At 33.1% G+C, this 21,711-nt stretch overlaps 1 long non-coding RNA gene across 10 annotated transcripts in view; it reads right to left on the reverse strand.

Moving 5' to 3' along the window:
* The window catches only part of LOC102899982, a 149,247-nt gene that overhangs the window by 68,415 nt on the left and 59,121 nt on the right, over positions 1–21,711 (reverse strand). For 2 of the 10 annotated variants that reach the window (XR_006583113.1, XR_002744389.2), the window contains one exon: positions 10,019–10,117. The exons of the other annotated variants lie outside the window; for them this stretch is intronic. This is a non-coding gene — a long non-coding RNA (uncharacterized LOC102899982). The remainder of the gene's footprint in view (positions 1–10,018; positions 10,118–21,711) is intronic. 10 annotated transcript variants of the gene reach the window in all.

The raw sequence follows: 21,711 nt of genomic DNA on the forward strand, positions 1-21,711 counted from the left end.
CAAAATTCTAAGATGTCATTCTTAAAAGCACACAGTTTCTGTAATGAAATGTAAATGTTTACAGACTTTTCACCAAGAAACAGGAGAACCTAGGCTTGGTCACGGCCATGTAAACTAACAAGTAATTTCAGAATCCTAATACTTAACTTTGTATTCTACTTGGGGGAAAAAATGTATTCCCAAAGTTTTTAATCTTTAATATATAAATGTTTGTACTATATAAAATCTTATAATAATGTATAATTGTACATATAAATATGGCTATTACTGGACATCTAATTTTTAAGAGAAAATAAGTTTATTTCAAAGCACTACTTAACTCTATTAGCTATGAATTATTTTGGAAATGCTCACCTAAAACAAATTTGCTGAGTTTGTTTTACAAGTTTAAAACCAAGTAAAGAACTACAATGAGATACCATCTCATACCTTTCAGAATGGCTAAAATCAACAACACAAAAAACAACAGGTGTTGGTGAGGATGTGGAGAAAGAGGAACCCTCTTGCACTGTTGGTGGGAATGCAAACGGGTGCAGCCACTCTGGAAAACAGTATGGAGATTCCTCAGAAAGTTAAAAATAGAATTGCCCTATGATCTGGCAATTTCACTACTAGGTATTTACCTAAAGAATGTAAAACCACTAATTCAAAGGAATACATGCACACCAATGTTTATAGCAGCATTATCTATAATAGCCAAATTATGGAAGTAGCCCCAAATGTCCATCAAATATGAATGAATAAAGAGGATATGCTGCACACACACATACACACTCAATGGAATATTATTCGGCCATAAAAAAAGAATGACATCTTGCCATTTGCAACGACATGGATGGAGCTAGAGTGTATTACGCTGAGTGAAATAAGTCAGAGAAAGACAAATGTCCTATGATTTCGCCCATATGTGGAATTTAAAAAACAAAACAAGAAGGAAAAAAAAAGAAAGAGAGAGAAAGACAAGCAAACCAAGAAACAGACTCTTAATTGTAGAGAACTGATGGTTGCGAGAAGGGAGGTGGGTAGGGGAATGGGTTAAATAGGCGATGGGAATTAAGACGTGAATTTACTGAGATGAACACAGGGTGATGTATAGAAGTGTTGAATCACTATATTGCACACCTGAAACTAATATTATACTGTATATTCACCAACTGGAATTTAAAAAAAACTTAAAAAAACAAATAAAGAATGTTTTGGGGTAGTGTAAATCAAATACAGTATACATTTCTCAAAATTCTTATAGAAGATAAATGGTTTTATTGCTAACATGACTATGATCTGAACATAAAGAAGAAATTCAGTACCCCCATCATGAAAAAAATGAATTACTTCTCCAAGACTAAGTATCTCTTTTTCAAATATCAGTAGGTTTCCCTAAAAGTCAATAAAATCAAAGTGAAACACACAAAAAGAAACTCTGAATTCCTTTATTCATTCATAGTAATATGAAATAAACACAAAACCCACATTTCATTTTGTGTTTATGCAAATATTAAGCAAAGCATTCTAGCTGTTTATATCTTGCTTTGATCAAGCAGGCTTATCTATGAAAAAAAGAAACTGCTATGTTGCTAACGCTAGCTAAACCCATCCTATAAATTCTAGAGTCTGGGGAAAATAAATTTCTTGCAAGAAATCTATCCAATCAATAATCAGAATTGGGAATATGGGATGTCTTGGTCCTTATTGGAAGAACTCCCATTTTTGCCAGAATTGTTATTCAAGCACTTCGGTTATTATTCCCTTCTTTCTCTACGATGTCTCTCTACCTTGAATATTCAGAAATAGTAAGACATCCTCTTAATTTATGCATTAAGGAAACTGTTTGCACTGTTAAACAAATAAACATGTTTCCTACATTTATTTGTTCATGAGTTGAAAACAGAAATATAAGGTGTTTTTAATGTCTTTCTGGGTTTGCCATATAAAATAATTGCTCCCAGGCACTCTTAATTTACATACCATGACTTTTGTGACATTTCTCTCTTTTTTGTATTAAGTGAATATTCATCTTAGGTCTCTCAAAGCACAACAACTTTTCTCCTGATTCCGATCCCTTTCTAGGATTCAAAATCCCTAGATGTGTGATAAAGAGACAGTCACTTTCTTGCCAGAAAAAAGAAGGATATATATGCAAGTACATAGGTCACTTTCTAAGTGTTTCCTTTAGTTAGCTTCCTCTTTACTGTGAACACACACAGCTTCATTAAACCGTGCCAATTTTCAGTAATACAGCTTACATACAGAAAAAAATTACATGAAAAGAAACCCAATGACTCTGAAATATTCTGTCCAAATGAATGTACTTCCAAAATGTAGCCCTTCTTAAAATTTTATAATATTCAGTACTTTTTTTAATATTTTAATGTTTTATTTATTTTTGAGAGAGAGAGAGAGTAGAGGAAGGGCAAAGAGAGAGGGAGACCCAGAATCTGAAGCAGGCTCCAGGCTCTGAACTGTCCTGTCAGCACAGAGGCCAATGCAGGGCTCAAACTCACAAGCCACGAGATCATGACCTGAGCCGAAGTTGGATGCTTAACAGACTGAGCCACCTAGGAGGCCCTCAGTAGAGTACTTTTTTAAAGCTCTAATTCTTCCACATGTGTCACTGATTCTCAGTAGTCATTACCACAGACTGTGACAGACACCAAGTATCTCCAAGACCAGGTTTCTAGTTGAGTTTCTATTAATGCAATATGTAGGACATATATAAAAGATGCCGAAATAGTAAATAACATGGATAACAACGGAGATATTATGCTGTTTGTTAAGGTTGCTGTGTGAAACGTTCCCATTCTCCTCCTCCTCCTCAGAGCTGTAATTAAAACTTTGGCTGCCTGAAACCAAATATAAGGTTGTGTTCTCCTCACCGAGATGTCAATCTTTCAACTAGTTGGTTTACAGATTCTGAGAGAATACATGCCCCTGTTTTAAACATGTGGATGAAATATATTCCCTTGGCAAATTCAATTAGATAAAAAATGGAGCTTTTTTTCTTAATTCCACATCACTGTGGAACAGTGACAACTACAGGACCTTGGACTGTTATCTTGTTGAACCCTTTCTACTTATTAAGTGATGTGTGTCTTATTGTATCCATGCACAAATTCATATTCAAATGTATACACTATACTCAAGTGCATTTAATGTAATACATATTTATAAATCTAAGTTGATAAAACTTTGACACAGATATCACAAATGTATGAAGAAAATGAAAGCAAATGCCATAGCCTGAAATATTAAAAAAAAAAGTTAAAATTCTCATTAGCTCTCTCACATTTATGTTTTCGCTAAACATGTCAGTAAATGTATACACTGCATGATTTCCTATAACATGAATCAAAGGTCAGTTGGAAAACATTTCACTTTTCAGTTTGCTGATCGATGCACAGATTTAAATAATGTGTGCCATTTTTGCACTGGATTTTTTAAGTGTTTTTTTTTTTAAAAACTAAAGAAGTGTTATGCTTCAAAGTTTCTATACAATCAGGTCTTATAACAAAAAAAGAACCATAATGACAATAACTTTTGGGGTACGCTGAAAGTTAACTTTCCTTGGAGCCGCTTAAAGCAGTCTAAAGAACATAGTCTTTTCCCATTGCTTTTCAATGTTTAAAACATTATACATAGTATGAGTTAAAAGCTAACAAAAATAAGTAATAATAAAATTACTATTATTTTTATCACTCAAGAAACTCAAAAACAGTTGAAACAATTTTCCCAATACTTTCCCAAAATTCTTACCTCTGGTCAAAGTTCCAAGTAAATATATCATGCCCAAAGAAGAATCTCTCTGAAAGCTACAAACCTCTTTAAGGGATCTAAGATTTAACTATGATTTGCACATTTCCAGTCTATTTACTGTGTATTAATATTGCCTCCATATTTTAACTTGCAAAAATGCACAGCAAAAGATCTAGGTGAAATGTATGAAATATCAAAGTGCATCTGTGGCATGCCAATACCAGATACAGTTTTAATGAAACACCTGCACTGCAAATAGAGGAGTATAAAAGAAAGAAAGGGAAGACCCAAGTTAGAGGGCAGCACAAGTGAAACAAAGACATAAAATCAAATAGCAATGAATGTCATTGGATAAAGGCTCTTCAATGACTTTAAAAATACCCTAAACTGGGGCGCCTGGGTGGCGCTGTCGGTTAAGCGTCCGACTTCAGCCAGGTCACAATCTCATGGTTCGTGAGTTCGAGCCCCGCGTCAGGCTCTGGGCTGATGGCTCAGAGCCTGGAGCCTGTTTCCCATTCTGTGTCTCCCTCTCTCTCTGCCCCTCCCCCATTCATGCTCTGTCTCTCTCTGTCCCAAAAATAAATAAACGTTGAAAAAAAAAATACCCTGAACCAAGAATCTGCACTTGTATCCACAAATCATACTTTGGCCATTTTTTTTCTGTTTTACTAAAAAGAATTTATATTCCTATAATGTGTAAAAGCCTTGTAATTTTATTTATTGCCCTTTTGAAAAAAGCACTAACATTAGTTGACCTGGATTCTCAACACAGATTTTTCTTTGATTTAGAGGTAGATGAAAAAAAAAAAAAGGAAAATAAGGCAGAGAAGAGAAAAAGGAAGAGAATATACTGGAAATACGTAAAATAACTATTACGGAAGATCAATAATCTTTCCAAGCAGAAGAAAGAGGGGACTGTTTTGTAGGAAATGCCATAATTTTAGTCATAAGATATTTCTTTAAAACTTGTCTCTTATTTGTGAATGTGGGCATGTATTCCTTCAGCCCATTAATTATAGAAAAAAGGATAACAGACACGAGTGAGAGAAAATAAATGCTGTGGATCTATTTCTAGGAACATGACAAAGTGAATTTTTCCTGCTCCAAACACAAAGAAATGGTAGATAAAATACAACCAAAAAAAAATAATATATAGCTTAGAAATACCCAGGCTCCAAAAGCAAAGAGAGAACCCTAGCCAGAGTTACAAGAGCCAAAGCTAACAGCATGACAACTTAGAGAAGTCCAGAGTAGAAACAGGTATAAGAGCCAGTAACTGAAGTTTTAAGGTCCATAACTAGGGACGTAATACATGGTTTGGAGCCCACACAATAGGGAAGTTAAACTGAAGTAACTGGGATACCTGAGTAAAAAGTTCAGATAATCACAGGGCTGTTTACCCTATTAAAAAAAAAGTGTTAAAAATAAAAACAAAATCTCTTCTCACAATCCCAGAAGAGAAGAAAGGAAGAGGGTTCTCTGCCAAAAGCTCTACATAGGAAAACAGTTTCCTACGAAAGAGCAAAACCTGAAGATAGGTTTGAGGTCTGAATTTACGTTACATGCATGGTATGGTAATCCCATGTAAGATAAAAAAACAGATCCTAGGGGTGCCTGGGTGGCTCAGACGGTTAGGCGTCTGACTTTGGCTCAGGTCATGATCTCTCGGTCAGTGAGTTTGAGCCCCGCGTCGGGCTCTGTGCTGACTGCTCAGAGCCTGGAGCCTATTTCAGATTCTGTGTCTCCCTCTCTCTCTGACCCTCCCCCGTTCATGCTCTGTCTCTCTCTGTTTCAAAAATAAATAAACGTTAAAAAAAATTTTTTTAAAAAAACAACAGATCCTAGTAAGGAATTTTTACATACTATTATGGTATGATCTCCAGGAAATAGTAAATGAAAAAAGCTGTGTGATGAACAGTGTAAATAGTAAGCATATGTTTATATAAGGAAATAGAAATACATAGACACACATATTTGATTCCATTTACTTTAAAAGGTAGATATCAATCAAAAGCTAACTAAATTATTCATCTGTAAGAAAGAAAAACAGAGGGTGGAAAGAAGGAGAGAAGCCAGACTTTTCTAAATTTATCTTATTTTACTATGAAACCGAAAATATCTGATATGATTATGAAACAAAGTTGAATCCAGAATTTAAAAAGTACTCCCCAAAATTTGAAAGTAAACTGAAACAAACTAATCCATGTATCAAGTCAATGGCTTAAACACACAGCAAACAATTCTATCAAGAGACAGGTTGATTACAGATTGTCAGTGGGATGTACAACAAGGACCAAAATAGTGGCAAGAAGATTTAAACTATTTTGTAGCCATATTATTAATAATGGCATTGGTGTTGACAAACTGATATCAATATATAAACAGCAATTATTTGTATTAAGGTCACTAGGAACCAACATTTTCAGCTTAAAAGAAAAACTCACAAACACAAATCCAAAAAAAGTTAAAAATCCTTGTAATCCCAAATTTGAATTAGAAATATCAGGATAAATTCATGAAGTATTTTTCTTTAAAAAAAAGTTTATTTCCTAACTGATCATATTTCCACTTTACAGGTCTAGAAATAATGACAAGTCCAGAGCATTGAGCACCCCCAACATCTAAACTGTGGTCTCCAAATGGAACTTATGCACTAAAAGGAAATACAGTTACTTAAAACAAATGATCGCAGATCTGGGGTAGGAAACAGACAAGATGAGCCTGAAATACCTGACTGTCCCAGAAAACAAGTAAGTTATCAAAAGGTGATGGTGGTGTGTCAAAAGGGCTCAGTAGCTAACTTGAGGAGATGGCAAAAGATGTGACAATTTTAGGAAAAAGATAATAATGTCAATAGGTTAAAATATTAAATGTGTTAAAAATCCATATGTTCATAGCAATAATAAAAAATGAATGTTCATAATTGCTTTTGGAGGATGCCAGAAAACCAACTTACTATTTTGAAAACTAGTAAGTAAAAGGTAAAAACCATGCATTTTTTTCCTGTCTTTTCTTATTAACTGTATCTCAGAAAAACTGAATAGTTGATGAGGGCAAGTTCTTCTTTATAGAATATTCCAGCTAATATATGAAAAAGAAAGTTAGATTTTACAACTCTGAATGGCAGGATGAATCTGGGCAATGATCATCAACAGGTGCTAAGAAAATCATTAGGTAAATAGCAGATAGGGAACTTTATAATCTACAGATCACGCTGACAATACCTGAAACTACTGATCAATCTTAACATCACACACACAAAAAGAGCAACCTCTTATGCCTCCTGATATGATGCAAAAGAAAGTATACAACACCATGTATGAAATATTCTTACCAAATAAAAATCAAGCCTGTGTAAGCCTGTAGATATGAATACTGGTTGACAGAGAATAGAGAGAGAGTAACACATTTAACAACACTTCAGATGCAATTAGCAAATCCTGAATGTGGTGTACAGGAAAGAGTTAATACAGCAGGATTGAAACTGCTATCCTTAGAAAAGTCTGTTTGCAAGACTGGCCTTTAGCTGGTGTCTGAGAATTTGTATTTCAGTAGAGTTCCCACCATTCCCAGAACTGATAAGAGTGCTCAATGTGCCTGTTTGTACAATGTGGTTTATGCTGGACATCTGTTCTCCTTCTACGAGTCCAGAATTTTGGTATATGCCAGGCAGAAGATGCCTACATAACCAGCCTCCAATAAAAACCCGGGCACTGAGTCTCTAGTAAGCTTCCCTTTTAAACATTTCACACATGTTGTCACAACTCATTCCTGAGGGAATTAAATACAACCTGTGTAACTGCACTAAGAAAATACTCTTAGACACTCGTGCCTGGTTTTCTTCAGACTTTGCCCCATTCACCTTTTCCCTTTACTGATACTGCTCTGTATCCTTTTGCTATAATAAATCATAGCCAGGAGTACAACTATATGCTGAATCCTTTGAGTCCCCCTAGTCCATCAATAAACCTGGGGTGGTCTTTGGAATCGCCAACACAATGGGAAACTTTACAAATTAATACATTGATCTGTTCAATAAATAAATTGCACAAAAAACAAGGTGGGAAAATCTATACAGAAATTTAATAACAAATGTTTAATTATAGTGTTTTGTTTCAGTTCCTATGACTAAATATGGCAAACACGGACTGAAAATTTATTCTATGATTCAGAAACATAAAACCTAAAAAGAAATTTAAATAAACATCCAAATAATTCTACAAGTCTGTGGAATTTCTACTCTTTAGGTCATTCAAATTTAAAACTGCAGTAAGACTTTTGGGCCAACCTATATAAATAAACTAAATTTGACTCAAGAAGAGTACCAAAAACCTGAATATATTTATAAACATCAAAGAATTAAATCAGCAGCCAAATATCTATACACAAGAAAGCACCGGGCCAAGGCTGTTGTTTTTAGGCAAGTGTTACCAAATCTTATAAAAAACAGATAACCTTTATTTTAAATAAAATATTCCAGAGAACAGAATAAGAGAGAAAGCTGTTCAGCCCATTATATAAAGCTAGTATGATCTTAATGCTCAAAATGACAAAACTGTATTTAAAAAACAATAGGATATTCAAATTTACTAACATAGATTAAAGAAATTCTACACAAAATATTAGCAAATTTAATGAATTTAATCATGCAGAGTGCATCTATATACATCATCTACATATCTACCTACCTACATACATGTATCTACACAGACTACATCATGATCAAGTTTTATCCCAAGAAGCCAATGATTAATCAATGTACTTTGCCACATCAATATGTAAAACAAGAAATATACAAGAAACTTTTAAAAGGATCTAAGAAAAAATTCAACATCTATTCATTACCTTTTATTAAGATCCTCTTAGCAAGTTAAGAATGCAAGGAAATTTCCTTAACCTGACATTTAATGGGAAAACTTTAAAAGCATTTACTTTAATGTCAGAAACAAGATGGGAATGTTTATTACTACATACTGCCTACATTCAACTTTTCTTAAGTACAGGAAATCCTAACCAATTTCAACAGTAGTTATTATTTTCAGGTAATATTATTACATACAATATCCCAGAAAATCTACAAAGTGTCAAAACTAATAATAGAGTTCAACAAGGTTACTGGATACCAGATCAAAATACAAATAACTAATAGTACTCCTATGTACAAGCAATAACCAAGTAGAAATGTAATAGAAGATCTCATTAGCAACAGAAATAAAATCATAATGTACCTAAGAGTATATCTAACAAAATCAGAATAAGACCTATTATAATTTATAAGGAAATTATTAAACTTTATTGTCAGGTATAAATGGAAACATAAATGAATGGGAAGATATACCATAATAGTAGATGGGAAGACTAAGTTTCATGAAAATGTCTATTCTCACTAAATTACTTTATTAATTCAATTCCAGTAGAAATCCCATGAGAGTTGTTAACAGTACTTGACAACAGGACCCCATAATTCACACGTGAGAGAAGACGCTGAAAACAGAACAATTTTCAAGAAGACAGACAAGGTGGCAAGACTTACCTTGAACAGCCATCATCTTATTATAAAGCTCTGATAATTTAGATGGCATGATACTGGCACAAAGATAAACAAATCAACAACACAGAATAGAGAACCCAGAAATAGATCCATCTACATATGGCAATTTGGTAAATGAAAAAGTTGGCAATACAAATCACTAGGAAAAGGAAAAAGTATTTAAAAAAATTAATCTGAAGAAAATTAGGTACATATATGGGCAAAAAATTAGATCACTGTGTCACAAAATAAGTCCCAGGTAATTTTAAAATGCTAGATCTAGAAAGCAAAATTATAACATTTCTAAGGAAAAAAGCAGGAAATTAACCATATGAACATCAAATAAGTAAAACTTGCTTCAACAAGATACAAAAAATTATAAGCATTAAAGTGAAAAGCTAAAACTTCTTACATAGTAAATTTTAAAACTCCTATATAATATACCAAACACCATAAACAAAGTAAAAAGACACAAATAGGACAAATTTATAAAGCATGCAACCAAAAAGGAATTATTATAAAGAACTTCTAAATCAAAAAGAAAAAAAACAATTTAAAAAAAAAGAAATGTAAATAGGTATTTCACAGAAAAGGAAATCCAAATGGTCAAGAAACATATAAAAGGTTGCTCAACTTCACTAAATGTTAGGGAAATGCAAATTAAAACAAAATAACATTTGATACTATAGTCCAATTACATTAAGTTTCAGCAACTATATGAAAAAAAAGAAATCTTACAGAGTGCTGGTTGAGTCATAAGTTGAAATAGCTACTTTAAGGAATGATTTGGCCTCAGTGTGTGAAGTTGATAATGATTACAACAAAGAAATGCATACCCTAAAAAAAAAAAAAGAAAAAAAAGAAAGCCTTCATACGTATGTGTAAGGAAACATGCATAAAACTGCTCACTGCAGCATTATTTTAACAATTAAAAACTGAAAATAGCCTAAATGTCCATAATTCAGTGTGTCATTGTAGATAAATCTCAAAAACATAATGCTGAGTTAAAACTAATCTCCAGAATATTAAAAGTATAATACCATTTGTATGAAGTTTAAAACATGCAAAAAATGGGGGCACCTGGGTGGCTTAGTTGGTTAAGCATCTGACTTCAGCTCAGGTCATGATCTCACGGTTTGTAAGTTCAAGCCCCACTTGGGGCTCTGTGCTGACAGTTCGGAGACTGGAGCCTACTTTGGATTCTCTGTCTCCCTCTCTCTCTGTCCCTTCCCCATTCATGCTCTGTCTCTCTCTTTTTCAAAAATAAAATTTTAAAAAACATTAAAATAAATAAACTTAAAAACATGCAAACAATGGTTTATATGAGAACTTCTCACAACGATAAAAATGTTCTGTATCTGCACACCCAATACAGTAGCCTAAGCTACATATGGCTATTAAACAGTTGGAATGTGGCTAACATTCCTGAGGAACTGAATGTATTTTATTTTAATTAATTTAAGTTTAAAGAGTCAGATATTAATGTTTCTACCCTATTTGGCAGAGCAGGGCTATATAATTTATGGGTACATACATACACAGAAATATAAAAACTTGGAGGAAGAATACACATCAACTTCAGGATAGCAGTTACTCCTGGGGAAGTGAAGTGGGTGGGATGTGAAGGGATTTGACAGTCTCTGTGACCTTTCATTTCTTCAAAACAACAAAAACATATAAAGCAAATATGCCAGAATACTAGTATTTGTTAAAACTGATGAATCTGGTTTTTAGTATGTTTGAAATATTTCCCATTTACTTTTTCTAATATTTCCTACTTTAAATGTTTCCCTTTCACTTCTTTGAAATATTTACCTATTTAAATTTTTAAATAACTTTTTGAAAGTAAACAGTGTTTAAATATTTATCATACTTGGAGATCTAAAGCCAGGTGATCAACTCTCCTATATATAGTCTCAATGAATACATATATAACATTGAGAAAAGCAAACAATGGAGCAAAAGCTATGACACAATACACTTGCATAGTTACTAACTTGATTTTTACAATTAATTTTCAAAGGTCCAACAAAGAAATTTCAAAAACGTGTTATTTTACTTAGATTCTAAATATACCAAATGGAATAACCATGTGTTTATCTTATAATTAGAAGTATTAAAAATATATTAAATAAAATAGTCAAGGTAGCACTGAACCAGGGATCCAGGCAGTTCATACTAACTTTCTAATACCAGTTTGTATTAACTTTCTGTATTCTATTCACCACGTTTGCTCATTTGTACAGGATGACCTAGAGAGTCTCTGCATTCACTGTCAATTTTTATACGATGGGAACTTTCAATCCAGTTTCATTTCTTCTTTTAAATATGTACTATAAGTTGTTTAGAATAATCATCCCTTCGTATCAAAGTGTGAAAAATCTGCATACCTGAAATCCAAATTCCCTTACTGCTGTCTAACTGTCCATACAACAGATAAAAAAATAGAAGAGTAAAATAAATGATCAGCTGGTCAGGGATCCACAGCTCTCAAACTCATTTTGCAAAGCTGGAAACTCTTCTAATAGGTTGATTTTCATGTGGATATCCCAAGATCCTGAACAGAATATGTGATTCTCCATATATACTGCATTCTTAGAGTGCATATTCTTAGAGTGCATATGCTAGCAGGGGCGGGGACAGAGAGAGAGAGGGGGAGAGAGAGAGAAGCCCAAGCGGACTCCGTGCTGACAGCAGGGAGCCCGATCCCACTAATGGTGGGATCATGACCTGAGCCGAACCCAAGAGTTGAATGCTTAACAGACTGAGCCACCCAGGCACCCCACAAAAATTTTTAACATATGCATAATTCTAATGCATATTTATGCCCCATTTTATAAAAATATTGAAGATCCTATGAAGAAAGAAAGGCAAATACAACTACTCACATGTGTAACATTAACCAGAGATAACAATTCATTCAGTGTTCTACCCATGTTATCATACATCCAAAGAATGTGGAAGAATTCGATCTCTGCTGTTCACACACACAGCTTTTACTTACATCACAAAGTGCATAACAAGAATGTTCAGAGCAAAGGAGATTAAGTTTAACTGCTTATGATCTGTTGTAAGATGTACATGACTATTATTGAATGGTGAGGCTTTGGGGTTATTTTGGAAGGTGGTACAAAAGGCAGGAAATGATGGTAATTAATTCTTACTTTTTAGTTTATTCTGTAGCATAATTATTGACACATTTCTGGTTTCTATCACCTATCATAAAATATATATACAACTTAACAATGCTCTGAAATTAACTTCTCAAACTTGATGGCAGGGAGGGGGAGGCAGTATTCTTACTAGACATAAGTATTTTTTAACATATGGAAAAATTCAAGCTTGCAGTACAAGGGCTGAAAATTAGGGAAGAGCATGCCCCCTACTCAAAGGGGGGGAAAAGCATTTTAAGCTTCCGTAACCTTAATTATAAAGTTGACCCTCCTAGAGACCACCATAAACCAGGAGTTAACAGATAAGATTACAATGTATTTGAGTACAAAATTAAATGTAGTTTGAAACACTCAAACTTCCTTTATATTCTCATCTATTCAGAGCCAATATAACACTGCTGGTTGTAAAATACAGGGCTACTTAAAGGAACACCTTTTTTTAAGCCCAAGGATTAAAAGAGAAGAGAGACAAAGTATTATCTGTTTGGTATTTCTAGTAACATCTAATGCTAAATATTCTATGCCAAATACTGAACATGCAAAAAAATGTTACTTTTTGATAAATCTAAATTGAAAATTACCAAAAAATAAATGAATAAATAAAAAATAAATTGAAAATTACCAAAAAAGAAGGGATGGGGTGGGTGGGAATGAACGTTAAGTGCACTATCCTCATGATTAAAATATACAACTCAAAGCCTTAGATTTAAGCTGTGATTAAAAAAATAAAGAGAAGGGTCAGGGTTCATGGGTGGCTCAGCATTGGACTCCTGGTTCCTGCTTGGGTCATGACCTCACAATTCGTGGGATAGAGCCCTACATCGGGCTCTGTGCTGACAGTGTGGAGCCTGCTTGGGATTCTGCCTCTCTCCCTGCCCCTCCCACATGAGCTCCCTCTCTCCTCTCAGAATAAATAAACTTTAAAAAATTTTTAAGAGAAGGAAAATATTTTATAAAACTAAAAATCTTTTGATTTCTTAAATTTCTTGTAATTTATGAATTCAAACAACAGTATGAATAGTTCATGTAACAAAGCAAAATTGAAAAATTTAGAGTGAAACTAATGGGTTCCCTTTATAAAGTTAAACTTCAAAAGAGTAAAATCATCAATGAAAAAATAATATAAATTCTTAATGCTTACATTAATATCTTAGGAAAAGAATTTTTAGCTATCTTCATAGTTTCCAAAGTTGTATTTTCCTACACTTTAAGGCAAAGGAACACTGTGTACAAGAAAGGGATATGTGTAAAGAGATAATTTAGCATATGGATTTATTCCACCAATTTCAAGCATATAAAATAAAATCATGGGTTTTTTCTCTTATGGTTCAGGTTTTAAATTTAACATAACTTTTATAAACGATTTTATAGAATTCCTTATTACCTCAAAATTATCTAACCAGTAGAAAATTACTTCCAACTATATAATTTTATCAAAACTCTTACCACTAGAAGTCTGTGATATATAAGATACATGAAATAATGTTGTTATTGATTAGATAGGGAAATTTCTCACTTCTTTTTATCATTCATATATATATTTTTATTACTTTTTCTATTTCTCTCAAATGTCTGTTCTCCTAAAACCACATACTTCTCCTTAGTATTTATAACTGTTTTAATTTAATTCTGAAATTATTTAATTCCATGTTCTCCACTAGATTGTAATTTACTCCTAATTTATTCCCAGCATCTACCATAGTGTCTGACTTAGAGCAAATGATCAATAAATATGTGTCAATAAGTGGACGATAGCAAAAACAAAACACCAACTGTTCCTTTCACTTTTAGGAAATCTCTCCTGTCTGCTATATATAAATTGGGCCTCAATAAATAGCTGACTCAATGGAGACATAACACCGGAAGAACTTCCTCAAATTGCAGCTGTGCATCTAAGAAATACACCATTTTTATCTCTTTTGTGAATCAATTGTGAACCTTTAATATTTAAATTTAAAATAATAGACTGAAAAGAGAATGCATCCTTAACAATATCTACATCCAGTGAAGATTTTGATGATCTGATGAAAGGGTATATAATATGAACAGAAACCAATAATCATACAGTCAACAAACTGACAGCCAAGTTTTCATAATTAGTGTAGTCAAATACGGGAGCCAGGACAATTAATTTGTAACCTGGCACAAATAATGGCACAAAAATGAATGAGTGAGTGAATTCCTCAAAAGAAGTTATCTATTCATATACCTTTGCAGTACTTTGATTTGCCCAGACACAATGTATATATACATTACATGCAAATATACTGCGCACAAATACACAGACACTCAAATTATTTTCATACATAGTATACAGGTAAACAACAAGATCAAAAAGTAAGATTACAAGATTCTAGAGCTGAAATCAATGTCAAATATAAGAATATACATGACCTAAAATAAAATCTATGTCCTATGTTAAACTCTCTAATCCTCTATTGACAATAGACAGAGTATTTGGCCTTTCTGAAGTATTCCCACCCTACTGAATAAAGATTATGATTGTCATCTCTCATATGAACATTAGTAAACAGAAATAACAAATACAGTTAATTTTTACTTTTTCCTTTATACTTGTTCTCATTCTGAAGAAGGTATTTTAAAGGTATATCTAACAGCCCTTTACGATTTACAAGGCATTTTCACATATATTTTCACTTAAGCTACATAGCAACTCTATGAGTTATGTGGGCAAGTATTATTAGCCCTGTTTTACAAATCAAGATGCTAAGGGCAAAAGAAGTTAAATGAATTGTCAAAGACACAAAACTAGTAAGTAGAAAAGCCAGGACTATAGCCCAGATGTTTTGACACCATCTTTTCAGGGCACCACAAACAGATACACAAAGTTACAGATACTTGAAATGCATAGCAGCATGGCCAAGTATTAAGCCAGCAGTATACCTCTGTGAAGTTTAGAGACTAGAACAGAATAATCTGAGCCCTTCAAATCATCAAAGAGATCTCACTATTTTATTTAGAATTGTTTCACTATACAATGCACTAGTTAACAAAAGGTTCACTAGAATAGCACATATATACCAAACTAGAAAAAAAAAAAAAGCAAACAAACAAAAAAACCTGATAACAGATTTACTCAATTACAGAGTTAATACAAACCAGTATGTAGTTTGTTTATAAAATATATATATAATAGGAATATTTCCCTGAATCTCTCACTGACAGAATGCAATCTTTCAATTAATTTACATGATTATTTTTTTCATGAAGTGTATTTAAACTGTCTTATTTTTCCTCTCCCTACCACTCTAGAATTTTTTTTAAAAACTTCTAAATGTCGAAAATAGAATAAGTAATTGCCTGATACCTCCTTGCAAACTCTTTAAAAGTTGTACAGCTGCTAATGTATGTTTGCGCTGGCATTGCAGAGTGCAGCCTGGGGAATACAAAATCTGATTTCAGAGAAACCAGAGCTTACTTCAAAGAAAAGAGCAACTCTCTCCAGCTGATAAGATATTTCCTGAAAGAAAACAACTACCAAGGAAGAAATACACTAGTGATATCTCCTGTTAGTCTTCTACAATCCTTCATTTAATAAAATAAAGTTTTTTTCCCATTTACTTGATTACATACTTCCATTTCACATTTTCTCCTGTAATGGTTTAATTTTTGTTAGCTTATTTGTTTATTGTAGGTTTCAGAGTGTAATCCCATTGTTTCAAAGTACATGGGGAAAAAAAGCTAGGTAACTCCAAGATACCCTCAAAAATCTCATCAGAAAGGGAAATAAATTTAAGAAATATGAAATATGAACTAGGTATTTTTCTTATAGATTTAGAATGTTGCTGGGCAACAATAATTAGATAACTTATTTCATATACTCATGCCATGAAACTTAAATGTCATATCTAATCAGGCTTATATTCTTCTTTCCAGAAGAGATTCAAAGGACTTTTGCAATATGTTACAGGCATAAAATGACCTCTAAAAATTGGGCTCATGATAACAAGAGTTCTGCAAAATTTCATTTATGATAAATATTAGTAATGGGGTACAGAACTAGTAATAAATAGACCTAGTGTCTCTAGACCTGAGATTGTGTGGAAACAGCAGAAAGAGCACTGAACTGTTCTTTTCCAATGTTACTAAACTGATGACTACGCAATTGATAATGTAATTATTACTGTAATTTTGGCTTTTCATTTGTATGGAAACTTACAGTTCCAAACATTTTCACTTAGATTATCTCATTCAGCCCTCCCAATAACCCTCAAAACCCATTTTACAAATGAGACAAAAGAGACTAAAAAGATAAGGATTTTCCAGAGATCACATAATTCCAGAAATGGAATATGAAACCAGCTCTTTTCATTCTAAGATAATACATTTGCCTTCATCTGTGCTTGAGTTTCTTCATCCTTAAAATGGGAACCATTATATCTATGACACAGTTTTTCATTCACTCCTCAGATATTTAGTGAGTACATGACAGGCAAGATTAAATGATACGCATGTTGAAAGTACTTTGGACACTCTATAAAAACAAAAACAAAACATCCACACAAAAATATAGGGTACTAGCAGTAAAGAAACTGGCCTGGGCCTAATGGGGATCAATGTCAAAGCTGACAATTTAACCCACAGTATTATGCTTCTTTGGGCCTCCTACAATATGCATCTGGGAAATCACCATAGTACAGGCTGATGCAGGAATCTATTAAAATAGATTTAAAGTAGATTAAAACTGTCTAGCAGACTATTATAATTTTTAAATTAAACAAACAAAATACACTAGTTAAGTGACCTCTTTCTCAGGGATTAGGATCTAAAGTGAGCACACAAAAATTTGCATATGGTCAAAATCCTTTTGTACAATGTACACTGAAGACCAACATACTTCCTCCCATAGACAGTTATCTTTTTTCCTTAGTTGAATACCAGATGATTTAGCTGGCCTGCATTTTATATTGTATTAAAATACATATATATGTACATATATATACCTGTATATGTATATGTATGTGTATGTGTGTATATATACATATGTATTCATGAATACAAGTGTACTCACGTACACACACATATTATATGTCTTTAAACCCTAGAAACACACTCAGCCTAGCACATATAAAGGAGTTGAAATCAACAGGAACAGAAAATTTACCTCTCACATTCACTCCTAGCACAGATTCATTGAATGGAATACTTTAATTTCTCTCTTTGGCCACATATGTGCATATGTATTTAGGTAAGGTATATGTACAATGTGAGTCCACAATGTAGGTCATTAAAATAGAAATTTGAATACATATACCCACACTAATATTCACATGTGTGGAAACAAAAATATACTCAAACTGCCCACATTTTATAATGCCAAGAGGACCCTTAATTTCTATTTGACACTGTATATTTTGGTAATAACTTACTTGTTAGCCTATTTATCATACCCATTAACAATATGAAAGCATACATAAATGTATATTAAAATTTTCAAAGGAAGACCCTCTAAAACAATGCTTTCTGATTAGACATGCAACTTAGAGCCCCATTCCTGTTGCTATTGCCCAATAATTCTTAAAGATTGACATAAAGGAAAATATCCAACTTGATTACAAGAAATGTGTGATCTTTTATAGAAAGGTATTCTACAACAACTGCTACTACCACTTTGTTCAATAGATCACTTAAAATACAATATACTATTTGAAAAATTAGAATAAATAACATTTAAGAAGTCTAGACTAAGAATTTCAAGATTATTCATCAGCGATGACTACATACAAATTGACATTTCTCCTAGATAAGGTTTTTAAAAACCCTATTTATAGAAAGAAAAATTGAGCATTACTGTATCTAAAGTCTCAATGTTAAAAATCATAGGGTTTTTAAGAGACAAATTCACATGCACCATTATTTACAGTAAAAGATAGATCCTATAAAACTCATGTGAATCACATAGAAAATAATGGGGTTTCCCTGTTCAAAACTGAACTACATATACATAAATTATTATAACATTTTGTACCTCCTTAAAAACCACAGGTTGTTTAAATTTTTAGTTTTTAGTTGTTCATTTCTGCATGGTTTAAAATTGGATATAGATTTGTTTTGGTTAGTCTCCACTTTGTTAATGAACACTTCCATATTTTCCTTTTTTCTAAAGAAATGCCAAATCCACTCAAAAAAGTTGTCAAATCCACAGCATCATTTTCTCATATTTACCATGTTCAATAATATCCAAAGGAAAGTTCCTAAACAAGTAGACTCATCACTGAAATTTCAGTCCAAACAAAAAAATAATTTTATTTATTTACATTCTCCTTTTTTATCCAACAAGAAGAAATGTATAGGTTTATTCTACTAAGAATGCCTTAATCTAAATTAGAAACTATTTAATCTAGGACCAGATTCTCATCCTATGAACTTCAAGAAAATTTTCTTTTTTTTTTTAATGTTTTTTTAATGTTTATTTATTTTTGAGAGAGAGACAGTGAGATGTGGAGGGGCAGAGAGAGAAGGAGTCACAGAATCCGAAGCAGGCTCCAGGCTCTGAGCTGTCAGCACAGAGCCCGACTCAGGGCTCAAACTCACAGACTGTGAGATCATGACCTGAGCTGAAGTCTGACGCTTAACCGACTGAGCCACCCAGGCGCCCCAAAATTTTTAAGAGTAACACAGCCCATTCTTAAGTGAATTTCCACCAAATGTTATGGAGACTTTGATGAACACAAATAAGTTCTCATATTCTTTAAAAAAAACAAAGGAAATTGTTTAAATGAGCAAAATGTAAATGACGGTCATAACCAAAACACCAGATTAATATAGTGTTCTTCTTCTGTGGTAAAATAAAGCTTCTACATATTCCTAGTCTAAAAGAAAAAAACAGTTGTGATTTTTGTAATTCTTTGGCCAAAATAAGAATGAAAATCTAAAACCAAGCATCTGGAAATGTGACAATACTTCATCAATGAACAGATGAAATATTAATATTATAAATGTTTTACAATTATATCCTCTAAATACCCAAGAGGAATACTTCAGTAGTATGAATTTTTGATGTTCTGTACTTTATTTTTGAATTTAAAGAGTGAAGATATAACTAATTCTATCTCTTTACAAAAATGAACAGCAAGAAGGACAATTATTTTTGGCTTTGTGCAATTCAAAATAGAATATGAGTAATAAATAAAATTATATGTATGTATTCATGTGTATGTGTATATATGTATATGAATGTGTATATATACTATGTATAGTCTTCAATGTATGCTGGTTAGCCTATATTAGTGATAATTAAAATTCTTTATCACATAATACAAATAACAGTTGATAAAAGTACTGTTATTACTGCTGGAGAAATAAGAAAGAAATAAAATTTCCTAAAGCAATCCTATATTATAGGTAGGAGGCTCACCAAACTTACTGGTAACTAAGTGATGCTGAAAGGGACCATATACCAACACATATACACTAGAAGAAAGATGAAGACATCAAGAAGTTTAAAAAGATTAACACTTGGGGCACCTGAGTGGCTCAGTCAGTTAAGCATCCGACTCCGCCGGCTCAGGTCATGATCTCATGGTTTGTGGGTTTGAGCCCCACGTCAGGCTCTGTGCTGACAGCTGAGAGCCTGGAGCCTGCTTAGGATTCTGTGTCTCCCTCTCTGCCCTTCCCCCAGTCATGCTCTCTCAAAAATAAACATTGAAAAAAAATTTTTTAAAAAAAAGATCAATACTTAGCACTGACTCTAACACTTAGCTTATAGAAAAAGTGAAGAATTTGGGAATTATCTTAATTGACACAAATATTGTACCAAAAAATACTTAAAATCTTCTTGTTATTCCCTTAATAGTTTATTTACTTCAAAGCACCTACAACTATCCACTTCCCTTTTCCTGGGGAACCAAGACCAAAGTGATCACAGGTGAATTATGTAATCAAATGATGACTCATTTTCAATAAGAAATTAATTCATGTTATAGAAATTTTGAGGATCCAGGAATCCTGGCTCTGAATTTAAAAATACTACATTACATTAAAACTCTAACTTTGCTTTTATTCATATAGATCTGTTAATTTAAAATATAAACAATAGGGGCGCCTGGGTGGCTCAGTCGGTTGAGTGTCCGACTTTGGCTCGGGTCATGATCTTGTGGTTCATGAGTTCAAGCCCCACATCGGGCCATGTGCTGACAACTCAGAGCCTGGAGCCTGCTTCGGAATCTGTGTCTCCCTCTCTCTCTGTCCCTTCCCCGCTTGCACTCTGTCTCTCTGTCAAAAATAAATAAACATTAAAAAAAATTTTAATATAAACAATAAATTGTGATGTTGTAGAAAGAGGGGAAAATTATTTGCTTTTGTTATTTTGTACCAATATTCACAAATTTCATATCTACCAAAAGCAGTAGGTAAACTTTGTAGTAAGCTTTGAAGTTTACGAAGTTCTTTTACATAAATTGACTTATTATGTCCTTACATTAGCCTTAATATCCAGTTCACAAATTAAAAACTGTGCCTCAAACATATTAAATGATTTACCCAAAAATAAGTCACAGAACTCAAAACTGACAAAATGGAATTCTGACAGATTCCAATCTCTATACCTTTTTTTAAGTGTTACGAACCATGCTCATTATGTTTTATGTTAGCTCTTATGCATTATACACCTTATATCTGAAAGTTCAGGCCCTTTTACCAACCTCTACTTCCCCCACTTCCATGCCTCTGGTAACCACTTTGCCATTCATTATATGAGTCTGAAGTTGGGTGTTTTGTTTTGTTTTTAATTCCACGTATAAGTGGTACTATGCAGTATTGGTCTTTCTTTGGCTTATTTCACATAGCATAATGCCATGAAGGTCCATGTTGTTGCAAATGGCAGGATTTCTTTATTTATCATGACTGAATAGTATTCCATTTGTGTGTATATGTCCACTGATGTACACACACATGCAAAAAAAAAAAAAAAAAAAAAAAGCTGTGCTATGGAGTATTACTTGGCAATCAAAAAGAATGAAATCTTGCCATTTGCAACTACGTGGATGGACCTAAAGTGTATTATGCTAGGGGAAATCAGTCAAAGAAAGACAAGTATCATATAACTTCACTCATATGAGGATTTTAAGACGCAGAACAAATGAACATAAGGGAAGGGAAGCAAAAATAATATAAAAACAGGGAGGGGAACAAAACTTAAGAGACTCTTAAATATGGAGAAAAAACAGAGGGTTACTGGAAGGGTTGGGGGGGATGGGCTAAATGGATAAGGGGCATTAAAGAATATACTCCTGAAAT

This window comes from Felis catus, chromosome A1 (genome assembly GCF_018350175.1).
Source record: "Felis catus isolate Fca126 chromosome A1, F.catus_Fca126_mat1.0, whole genome shotgun sequence".
Classification (NCBI taxonomy): Eukaryota; Metazoa; Chordata; class Mammalia; order Carnivora; family Felidae; genus Felis; species Felis catus.